We start from the raw sequence: 12,308 nt of genomic DNA, 5'->3' as shown, positions 1-12,308 counted from the left end.
TTCAGTTCAGCCACTCAGTTGTGTTCAACTCTGCAACCCCATGGACTTCATCACGCCAGGCTTTCCTGTCCATCATCAACTCTTGGAGCTTACTCAAATTCATGTCCATTGCATTGGTAATGCCATCCAACCATCTCATTCTCTGTCAGCCCCTTCTCCTCCAGTCTTCAATCTTTCCCAACATCAGGGTCTTTCCCAATGAGATGGTTCTTCACATCAGATTGGCCAAAGTGTTGGAGTTTCAGCTTCAGCATCAGTCTTTCCAATGAATATACAGGACTGATTTCCTTTAGGATGGACTGGTTGGATCTCCTTGTAGTCCAAGGGACTCTCAAGAGTCTTCTTCAGCACCACAGTTCAAAAGCATCAATTCTTTGGCGCTGAGGTTTCTTTATAGTACAACTCTCACATCCATACATGACTAGTGGAAAAACCATAGCTTTGACTAAGCAGACCTTTGTTGACAAAGTAATGTCTCTGTTTTTAATATGCTGTCTAGGTTTGTCATAGATTTGCTTCCAAGGACCAAGGGTCTTTTAATTTCATGGCTGTGATCACCATCTGCAGTGATTTTGGAGCACTCAAAAATAAAGTCAGCCACTGTTTCCAGTTTCTCCATCTATTTGCCATGAAGTGATGGGACCAGATGTCATGATCTTCATTTTTTGAATGTTGAGTTTTAAGCCAAATTTTTCACTCTCCTCTTTCACTTTCATCAAAAGACTCTTTATTTCTTCTTCACTTTCTGCCATAAGGGTGGTGTCATCTGCATATCTGAGGTCACTGATATTTCTCCCAGTAATCTTGAATCCAGCTTGTGCTTCATCCAGCCCAGCACTTCTCATGATGTACTCTGCATAGAAGTTCAAAAAGCAGGGTGACAATATACACCATCATTAAATGTACCCAAAGGGAACAATCTTTACACATTCAAATAGGAGGCAGCAATTTCTTTATTTTTAATGATGTTTTAATAGAAAAAATATATTAAAATAGTTTAAAATAGATACAAATTTAATGACATTTCTATTATCTATAATTTTTAAGAATAAAAAATATGATAAAAATCAATTAGGCCTTTATTGTATTATGCATTTTTTTTTCTTTTGACTGCACTATGCAGCTTGTGGGATCTTAGTTTCCATACTAGTGACTGAACCTCTACTCTGGACAGTGAAAGCACAGAGTTCTGTCCTCTGGACTGTCAGGGGATTCCCAACTGCATCACCCATTTTATTTATTCATTCATTTTTATTTTTAGAAAATTATATAATAATATTTCATACTTCTCATCATTTTTTTTACTTTTTAAAATTTTGTATCGTACATTTTAAATAGCATTTGCACAGCTCAATCAAGGCTTTACACTCCACAATCTGTTCTTCATATCTGGAGAAAGATATGAAGAAGGGAAGATAAGACTTGAGATGTAGGTTTGGCTGCAGCAGTTAATAATGAGGGCCTCCCAGGTGACTCAGTGTTAAAGAATCTGCTTGTCAAGCAAGAGAGGAGAGTTCCATCCCTCAGCCATGAACATCCCCTAGAAAAGGAAATGACACCCCGCTCCAGTATTCTTGCTGGAGAATCTCATGGCTAGAGGAGCCTGGTGGGCTAAGTCCATGGGGTGGCAAAGAGTCAGACACAACTCAGTGAATCTACAAAAATAAACAATTAATACACAGACTTTACCAGAAGCACATTACTCCTGATGTGAAGAGCATCGTTTATGCCAAGTACTTCAACTGAAGAAAATAAAGCTAAGGATTGTGTGCCCATAAGTAGTAATGCCATTGAGAGCATGATAACAACAAAACTGAGAGACTTGAAGCCAGGGTTTTCCTACTGTTGCTTGTGGTTAGTATAAGAGGGGCAGTTACACCTTACAGAGGTCACAAGTGTAGTAGAAATTTAAGAAATATTTGTTGGAGACAATTACTCCATGATCTCACTTGCACATAAACTACAGCAGTTAGCCTCATAGCAGTAGAATGTAGAGCAATGACTGATAATTCAGGGCCGGGGGCTCAAGGCAAGGGGAGATGAAGGTCAAGAGGTACAAAGTTTCCCTCATGCAAGATGAACAAACCCTGAAGTCTCAATGTACAATAGAATTTGTATTCTCATTATTGTTAAAAAAAAAAAGTGAGAAAAAGAAAATGGTAACATAAAGCAATGGACATGTTAGCTTGATGGTAGTGATTATTTCACACCAAATTTATACCTTAAATATATAGAATTTGTTTGTCAATTATACCTCAATAAATCTTAAAAAAAAAGCATAAAACAATGGAGTGTTATTCAGCCATTAAAAAGAATACATTTGAATCAGTTTTAATGAGGTGAATGAAACTGGAGCCTATTATACGGAGTGAAGTAAGCCAGAAAGAAAAATACCAATACAGTATACTAACACAGATGTATGGAATTTAGAAAGATGGTAATGATAACCCTGTATGCGAGAGAGCAAAAGATACACAGATGTATAGAACAGTCTTTTTGACTCTGTGGGAGAGAGAGAGGGTGGGATGATTTTGGAGAATGACATTGAAACATGTATAATATCCAGGTTGCTTGGGGCTGGTGCACTGGAATGACCCAGAGGGATGGTACAGGCAGGGAGGTGGGAGGGGGGTTCAGGATGGGGAACACGTGTACACCCATGGCATATTCATGCTGATGTATGGCAAAACCAATACAATATTGTAAAGTAATAAGCCTCCAATTAAAATAAATAAATTTAAATTAAAAAAAGAATTAAGGAGAAATAAAGCATAAAAATAAATAAATAAGATTATTTTCTGGGAAATATAGATAACTTTTGCTATGACTTGTCATTGTATAACATTTTTGGAGTCTATGATAATGATGATTGGGCTTCCTGGGTATCTCAAATGGTAAAGAATCTGCCTGCAATGCAGGAGACCTGAGTTTGATCCCTGGGTCAGAAGATCCCCTGGAGAAGGTCATAACAACACACTCCAGTATTTTTGCCTGGAGAATACCATAGACAGAGAAGCCTGGCAGGCTACAATCCATGGGGTCACAAAGAGTTGGTTGGGGCATGGTGAGAAGACAGCTAGACTTTTGATTTATTTTCATATAAAATGTTTCTAAATCTGCTGTTGATTTTTCTTCATGTTTTCCAAGAAATAAAAATTACATCAGAAAACAACAATCAACTTTAATTGTTTTGAGCCTCTGAAGAAGAAGGCAAGGGATTCTCCCTATGGCGTTGTACTCTCTAGGGAGTGGAGGAGACATAAGTGTCTCAGCCTTCCCAGTAAATCCACAAGTCCTCTGTAGGGTGGAGGGGGGCTGCCTTTCCCACAGTTCCATGTAGGGCATCTAATAGATACCTTAGCTTCAGTTATTTCTTCATGAAGGTAATCACTTGAGGGAATTTTGAGTCAATACAAACATTACATATCAGGAACAGGAAGTGCATACTTTCCAGAAAGATATGTAGTAAGGCCTGGCTTAGCTGAACTCCTTCATAGTAGCATCCTGAACAAGTGTTTCCTGGGAGTGTGAGAACACAGGGGCCCTGAGACTCTTTTGTGCATGTCTCTCTGCTTCTACCAATTCGAGGTAGAACTGTGCAACGAAGGATAGATAGTTATTTAACAAAAATTGAATTCAAAGGAATTAAAAGTAAACTTCTGGAGAAACAGAATCTATAAAGTCACCTCTAACTAAGATTTTAAAGCATGTGAAAAAAAAAGTGCTGACTCACAAGACCACAAGCAAAAGCAATGGGCAGAAATTGTAAAGATAAAGATTTTAGACACCATCCTTCCCAGGTTTGAGGATAATACACATTGTATATTAATAGTATTTGGGAGATAAAGAATTAGAAATGTAATTGCACATAAGTTAGACAGTTGGAGAAGGCAGTGGCAACCTACTCCAATACTCTTGCCTAGAAAACCCCATGGACTAAGGAGCCTGGTGGGCTGCTGTCCATAGGGTCTCTAAGAGTCAGACAAGACTGAGCTACTTCACTTTCACTTAGACAGTAGAGCATAAAAACCTACCAGAATCGAGTAAAGGATGGTCAGTGGTTTATTCACTTCCCCTCATCTTCCAAGGGGACAGTGGACAATATCTGGAGGCATTTTTGGTGTCACAATGGAGGGACCAGTGGTGAAGGTACTGTCATCCAGTAGATAAAGGCCAGAGAAGCTGCACTACATGGTACCATGCATGGGATACCTCCCCATAAAAAGAATAATCCAGCCCAAAATATCAATAATGCCATGGTTGAAAAACTCTGAAAAAGATCACTAATAAGAGTTGTATAATAGTGAGAATTGATTTGGAAAGATTGCCTTCTGACTGATCCTGAAATATCCTTAGATATCTGAACATATAAAATTATCAAAGGTTCTTTCTGCTATGTGGGATATCTAGCCTTTAGTGCTGATATATCTAAAGCTATCTAATTCTATGGAGAAGGAAATGGAAACCCACTCCAATATTCTTGTCTGAAAAATTCCACGGACAGAGGAGCCTGGTGGGATACAGTCTGTGAGGTTGCAAGAGTTGGACATGATACAAGCAACTCAGCACATCTAGTTCTAGGCCTGTAGAAAGAACAGTGACCTTATCAGGAATGTTAACCTGAGAAAGAAATATCCATTATAAAGAAATATTATTAGAGAATTCCTGATATGCATGACTTAATAGTACTAAAACAAGGACAGCTACAAGTGAACTGGGATGTGTTGATCATGATAGCTTTCAGAATTATTTGCACTGTTAATATCCAAAACAATTGCTGATTGCTGTCAGACATTCATTAAAACCTTCTGCACAGGAAAGGAAACAAAAAGAATGAAGAAGTAACAGAATGAGAAAAACGTTTGCAATCCATATATTAAAATATTAATCTCCAACATGCATATAAAGAACTCATACAACTCAATAGCAAAAAACAAACACAACAGCAACAACAAAAATAAAAACTAATAGTTCAGTTAAGGAGTTATCTAAACACAAGATTTATATTTTTTTCTGATATGCAAATGGCAAATAAGTATATTAAAAGGAGAAAAACATATTCAGTGTCACTAATCATCAGGAAGAGGAAAATCAAAACCACAATGAGATCAAATCCCACTTGTCAGGATGACAATCATCTAAAACCAAAGCCAAAAATAAGTGTCATTAAGTTTATGGAAAATTGGAACCCTTTTATACTATTAGGTATGTAAAATCATGCAGATACTGTGAAAATAGTATGGTAGCTTTTCAAAATGTAAAAATTAAATATATGATCCAGTAATCCTGCTTCTGAATATTTATCCAAAATATTAAAATAATGATTCCAAAGATATATTAACATTCTTGTGTTCATTGCAGAACTATTCACAATAGCCAAGAAGTGGAAATAACCTAAATGGACCAGAAAGTGAATAAAGAAAATGTGGCATGTAACTAAAATGTCATACAATTCACCCTTTTAAAAAGATGGAAATTTTGCAGATGGAATTTTTGCAGATGGAAATTTTGCAGAAATAACCTAAATGGACCAAAAAGTGAATAAAGAAAATGTGGCATGTAACTAAAATGTCATACAATTCACCCTTTTAAAAAGATGGAAATATCCACATGGATAATAGTATGCTTAGTGAAATATATCAGTCACAGAAAGACAAATACTGTATGATTCCACTTATATGTTCATGGAGTCAAAAAGCGAAGTGATAGATGTCACAGGCAAGAGGAGGGAGCAATGGGAAGTTACCAATCAAAGGGCATAAAATTTCAGTTAAGCTAGATGAATGAGATCTAAAGATTCACTGTACAAAAATCACATCTGTAGTCAACAAAGCTGTATTCTACACCTAAAATATGTTAATCAGGTAGGCCTTATGTGAGATGTTCTTACCACAATAAAATAAAAATAAATGTTAGTACAATATGATCGCTGAAACCTAAATTGTACTTGGATTCCATCAGCTCTTCCCCTTTATTCTCTCTTTATTTTCTTGGACCCAATCCAGGTTCACACTGTATTGTCATCATGTCTCCCAAATGTCTAACCTGTGAGAGGCTTTGACTTTTCTTTTTTCTTTTGGCTTCAATAATTTTAAGGAGTACTGATGAGATATCCTGTGGAATGCTTGCAAATATCGTTTTGCCTAATAATTTTCTCATTTTAAGACTGGAGTACAGGGTTTGGGGAAAGAATATGACCGAGATGAAGTTTCTCATCACATCATATCAGGGAATAAATGTTGTCCGCATTGCATCACTGGAGATGCTCACCTGTATCTTTTACTTCAGGTAGTGTTGGTCATGTTTATTAAAGTTGAATGTGACATTCAAAATGAAGTTGAGTTAATAATTATATATAGCATGCTCATGTTTCTTATTTACATTCTATAGTTCAAGCTTTCTTCAATAAATATGTGTTATTTCAATAGTTCAATAAACAAAAGTAATTAATGAAATTGATGTGGTGGTGCAATTGAAGAGAGCATTTATTTTATAGGGGTCAGATCATTTTCCAAACTTAGTATTTAACTTTGTAAATATCTCTGTTTTAAACCTCAGTGAATCATGGTGATCTAAAAGGTGGATCTTCATACGTCTCCCATATGTTAGACTAAAAGTATGTAGAAACAGGATTATGCCTCGTATATTGTATAATTCAATTAATATTTGATAATGATGACTTCTATAGTTACATAATTTTGATAATTGTAAAAGTAATCAGTGATGAAGCATCTGAGTGAAGTGACTTCAACCTATAAATGTTCATGTGAAATGCCCCTAATACTGCTCCAATTTTTCTAGAACATAAGAATTACATCAGAGAATTGTGAGTAATTTTAATTATTTCAAGCCTTTAAGAGAATGAGGCTACAGTCTCTAGGGTTTATGCCGCATGGGTTTTGACTCTGGATATAAGAATATATCCATCACTCCCAAACAAGAGAGATCCTGCGTTTACCCATCAGCAGGTATGTACAACAGACAGCTCGTGGGAAGCTGCTGTGTAACTCAGGAGCTCAGCCTGATGCTCTGTGACGACCTAAGAGGTGCCATGGGAGGGAACGGGGAAGTTTAAGAAGAAGGGGATATATTATACATCCCCTGCAATTAAAAATAAAATTTGAAAAGAAAAATTAATATTATTTTCCATGTAGGGCAGGTAGAAAAAAAAAGAATGAGCAGAAAATTACCATTTAGACATAGAGAGTCCTTGTGTAATACTGAGTTATCCTAAAAGCTACCAATCTGAACTGTAAAGGAAGAGGACGTGCAGTCAGGCTCCAGAGCTTTGTATTAGAGCTGGATCAGCTGAGCCCCTGAATTATAGCCCCACAAACAACAGGTCAAAGTAATGTCTCTGCTTTTTAATGTGCTGTCGAAGTTGGTCATAGCTTTTCTTCCAAGCAGCAAGCATCTTTTAATTTCATGGCTGCAGTCATCATTAGCAGTGGTTTTGGAGCCCAAGAGAATAAAGTCTGTCACTGTTTCCATTGTTTCCCCATCTATTTGCCATGAAGTAATGGGACCGAATGTCATGATCTCAGTTTTCTGAATGTTGAGTTTTAAGCCAACTTTTTCACTCTCCTCTTTCACTTTCATCAAAAGGCTGTTTAGGAAAACAAAAGCTATTGTTTTCTCCAGCAGTCATGTATGCATATAAGAGTTGGACCATAAAGAAGGCTGAGCACTGAAGAATTGATGCTTTGAATTGTGTTGTTGGAGAAGACTCTTGAGAATCCTTTGGACTGCAAGGAGCTCCAACCAGTCAATCCTAAAGGAAATTGATCCTGAATATTCATTGGAAAAACTGATGCTGAGGCTGAAGCTTGAATGTTTTGGCCACCTGATATGAAGAACTTACTCAAGGGAAAAGATTCTGATGCTGGGAAAGATTGAAGGCAGGAGGAGAAGGGGATGGCAGGGGATGAGGTGGTTGCATGTCATCACTGACTCAATGCGCATGAGTTTAAGCAAGCTCCCAAAGTTGGTGATGGACAGGGAAGCCTGTTGTACTGCAGTCCATGGAGTCGCAAAAAGTCAGACACAACTTAGTGACTGAATTGAACTGACTGAAACTATAGGGCTTTCCAGGTGGAGCAGTGGTAAAGAATCTGCCTGCTAGTGCAGGAGATGCAGGAGGCTGGGTTTGATCCCTGGGTCAGGATGGTCCTCTGGAGTAGGAAATGCATTTAGCTCCAGTGTTCTTTCCTGGAATAAATTCCATGAACAAAGAAGCCTGGCCAGCTACAGTCCATGAGGGGTCACAACAGAGTCAGACACAACTGAGTGACTGAAAACAAAATAATGCCTGGACTGGAGGATTAGAAGAGCTCTGAACATTTGGGGAAGGTGCATTGTCTTGTTTCTACAAATTTTTAAAGGAGTAGTCAAGGTGAAAAAAAAAAGACAATTATTTAAATAAAAAAAATAAGCAGAGGTTAAACAAACACCAGTGGAGAAAGAGTAAAAGGCTCTATTTTTTATTAAGGTTATATAGCAGACTTAAGAGCAAAACTTATAACAAAAGAGAGAAGAAAAAAATATGCAGGCAATATTAGCTGTTCTAATCCCAAAATGAAAAAAAAAAAGAAAAGAAAAAGAAAGAAAGGAAGAAAACTCACCAGTAATTATAAAATAACATTTAGGTCACAAGAACCATTACATGGAATATAATATTAGTTTAAAACTAATTTTGTATTGGCTTAGACAGATTAGTTATAGTTAGAATGTCTAACTTTGTGATAGATTGTCTTCTGAGTTTGTCTTCAACACTCAAATTTATGTAAGAAGAGATAGGGGTCTTAAGTGTTTCAGTTTTGTATATGATCTAACATCTTCATGCTGAGTCATCTGAAGTCTGTCTCTTGATCTATGGAACTAGAGAGAACCTTATCAGAAATGGCAGAGAAAGTTCCTCTCATGGTAGAATCTTAGAGGTATCATCACCAGTTAGAGAAATATAATTATTTGATATTACCATTTTCTCATGAAATGCCTTCACAGTGTACTACCATCTCAAGTGTTTGATCTTTGTCTTTAACAGGGACCTACTAAATATCCTGTAAAATGAAAGTGAATTCGCTCAGTAGTGTCCAACTCTCTGTGACCCCATGGACACCAGACTCCTCCATCCATGGGATTTTCTAAGCAAGAGTACTGGAGTGCGTTGCCATTTCCTTCTCCAGGAAATCTTCCAGACCCAGGGATCGAACTCAGGTCTCCCACATTGTAGACAGATGTTTTACTGTCTGAGCCACCAAGGAAGTCCTCCTAAAATCTTTCTACACTTACAGACATTTCTAAGTTATAAACTTTAGTAAAGTAACTTATTCTTCCTGGGAGAGAAAATTTTCTTAAATCCTTTCTCAAATCCTTTCTTATCTCATTTTGTTGTTGTTTTCTGGTAAGGCTTTGTCTTATGTACAGTTTCACTGGACACTTGTCCATAGATTTAAAATCTCTAGTGTGTCGTTAATCAGAAGCGTGTCTCAGTCACTCAGTCGTGTCCGACTCTTGGTGACCTCATGGACAGTAGCCCACCAGGCTCCTCTGTCCTTGGGATTTCTCTAGGCATGAATACTGGAGTGGGTTGCCATTTCCTTCTCCAGGGGATCTGTCTACCCCATAAATCAAACCTAGGTCTCCTGCATTGCAGGTAGATTCTTTACCATCCAAGCCACTGCAATTGGTGTTTGATTGGAAATATGATCATAAATAAACTTAATCTCTTAGTTTTGACACCTTGAACATAGACCAGAGCCTATTGTAGAGGAATGGAAAATCTGAGGGAGTCAGAATCAGGATGCCAGATGCTGATGTGTATATTGTCCTTATTTGCACATTATAAGGAAAGTCAAGGATCTCTGTCTTCTGTTTTGTCAAGTCTTGAATAAAGATATAGACTGGATTAACTTTATTATTTTTTCATTTATTATTCCTCAAGTAGTGAGGTGGGATTGATAATCAGGCTTTTCTGAGTTGAGAACACTGTCTGGAAAAATAATAAGGTTTATTTTGACAACAGATTTAGTGAGTCAGAAACAAAAATCAATGTTACAGTGTTATATGGAATTAACAGTAAAGACACTGAAGTACATTATAAGAGGTGTCATTCTTAAAGTCACATTGTGAACATGTGATGGTAAATTAATTTAGAAATTTCTCACTTTTGCTATCAGCTGTTCAGTTCAGTTCAGTTGCTCAGTAGTGTCTGACTCTTTGTGATCCCATGAATGCAGCATGCCAGGCCTCCCTATCCATCACCAAGTCCCAGAGTTTACTCAAACTCATGTCCATCGAGTTGGTGATACCATCCAGCCGTCTCATCCTCTGCCGTCCCCTCTTCCTTCTGCCCCCAATCCCTCCCAGCATCAGAGTCTTTTCCAATGAATCAACTATTCTCACGAGGTAGCCAAAGTTCTGGAGTTTCAGCTTTAGTATCAGTCCTTCCAATGAACACCCAGGACTGATATCCTTTAGGATGGACTGGTTGGGTCTTCTTGCAGTCCAAGGGACTCTCAAGAGTCTGTTCCAACACCACAGTTCAAAAGCATCAATTCTTTGGCACTCAGCTTTCTTTTCAGTCCAACTCTCACATCCATACATGACTACTGGAAAAACCATAGCCTTGACTAGACGGACCTTTGTTGGCAAAGTAATGTCTCTGCTTTTAGTACTGAAATAACCAGTTATAGTTCTAGGCTAGGTTAATCTTTTATGAATTTAAAATAGGCAAGGAGACCTAAAAGCGTTGTGGGAGGATTTCATTTAGGATAATCCCCCCCCCCGTCCATCCTTTAATCTCATATTGTTACTTCTGAATATTAAAATTTATAACTGAGGACTAAACATTTTCAGTGATTGTGTTGCTTAAAGAAAATTTTAAACGGTTTTCTTGTTTAAAATTTTAGACATTTAGCATTTCTTGCATAAGAAAAAATACATGGAGAAATTCTAAAAGAGATATTTTGTTTCATCTACCAATCTTGGTAAGAAGTAGTTAACCAAGTGTCTTATATTCTCATTTTATTTAATATTTTTGTTTGTAGAACTTATTCAGATTCTGACAAACAAAAGTCATATTTCTATCAGAGAGCAATAAAAGTAAGGCCATGTTACTCTCCTGGGCTTCTCCAATTACCCAGAGTTGCAAGTCCCCCTCTTCTTGATATTCTTCACCATCTACAGTGTCATTGTGGTAGTGAATCTTGGGATGATAGTAACCATCAAAATTAACCCCAAATTGCACACCCCCATGTACTTTTTCCTCAGTCATCTCTCCTTTGTGGACTTTTGTTGCTCCTCCATAGTTGTTCCAAAGACCATGGTGAATCTCATGGTAGAAGACAGAACCATTTCATTTGCAGCATGTGTAATGCAATTGTTTTTCTTTTGTACCATTGTGGTGACTGAGTCCCTTTTATCAGCTGTGATGGCCTATGACTGCTTCGTGGCCATCTGCAACCCTCTGCTCTACAGGGTGGCTATGTCACAGAGACTCTGTGTGATGTTAGTGTTTTGATTTTTTGCCTGGGGAGCAACCTGCTCTTTGACATTCACATGTTCTGTTAGCAAATTATCATTTCAAGGTTTCAATACAATCTATCGCTTCTGGGAGTTCTCCTCCCTGCTTTCCCTCTCTTGTTCTGATACTTATCTCAACCGGTTGCTGCTTTTTATTTTCTCCAGCTTTGATGAGACCAGCACACTCTTCATCATTCTCCTGTCTTATGTGTTTATTGTTGTCACCATCTTCAAGATTCCTTCAGCCTGTGGTTGCCACAAAGCCTTCTCTACCTGTGCCTCCCACCTGACTGCCATCAGCATCTTCCCTGGCACCATCCTCTTCCTCTACTCTGTGCCCAGCTCTGCAACCTCCAGGCACACAATCAAAGTGGTGTCTGTGTTTTACAAAGTGGTCATCCCCATGTTGAATCCCCTGATCTACAGTCTGAGAAATAAGGATGTCAAGGACAGTCTATAAAATCATGGACTCTAAAGTGTTTTCATATTTTCTCTCCAAGAAATATTATAAGCTCTTTGAGATAAGAATTTGCTTCATCATTTTTGCTCTCCACAATATGTAGCAAATGTATCACTTATTTAATATGTAAGCAAATGTTTTCTTTGCTTTTGTTTGCTTGTGAAAGCACAGTGATGAATTCATTAAATTGAAGGATTCTGCTTCATTCAAGTTTATATCATGCTTTGGTGTTTACACACTCTTTTGGCTTCCCAGGTGACACTAGTTGTAAAGAACCTGCCTTCCAATGCAGGAAACATAAGAGAAGGGGTTGGATCCCTGGGTC

General features: G+C 37.7%; 1 pseudogene; it reads left to right on the top strand.

Annotated features, from left to right (window-relative positions):
- Positions 1-6,892: 6,892 nt before the first annotated feature.
- LOC138076239 (olfactory receptor 5D18-like) lies at positions 6,893-12,086 on the top strand (annotated as a pseudogene).
- Positions 12,087-12,308: the final 222 nt, after the last annotated feature.

Source organism: Capricornis sumatraensis, chromosome 3 (genome assembly GCF_032405125.1).
Source record: "Capricornis sumatraensis isolate serow.1 chromosome 3, serow.2, whole genome shotgun sequence".
Taxonomy (NCBI): Eukaryota; Metazoa; Chordata; class Mammalia; order Artiodactyla; family Bovidae; genus Capricornis; species Capricornis sumatraensis.
The sequence above is the reverse complement of the archived record's forward strand: the minus strand, read 5'-3'. Positions and strand labels throughout refer to the sequence as shown.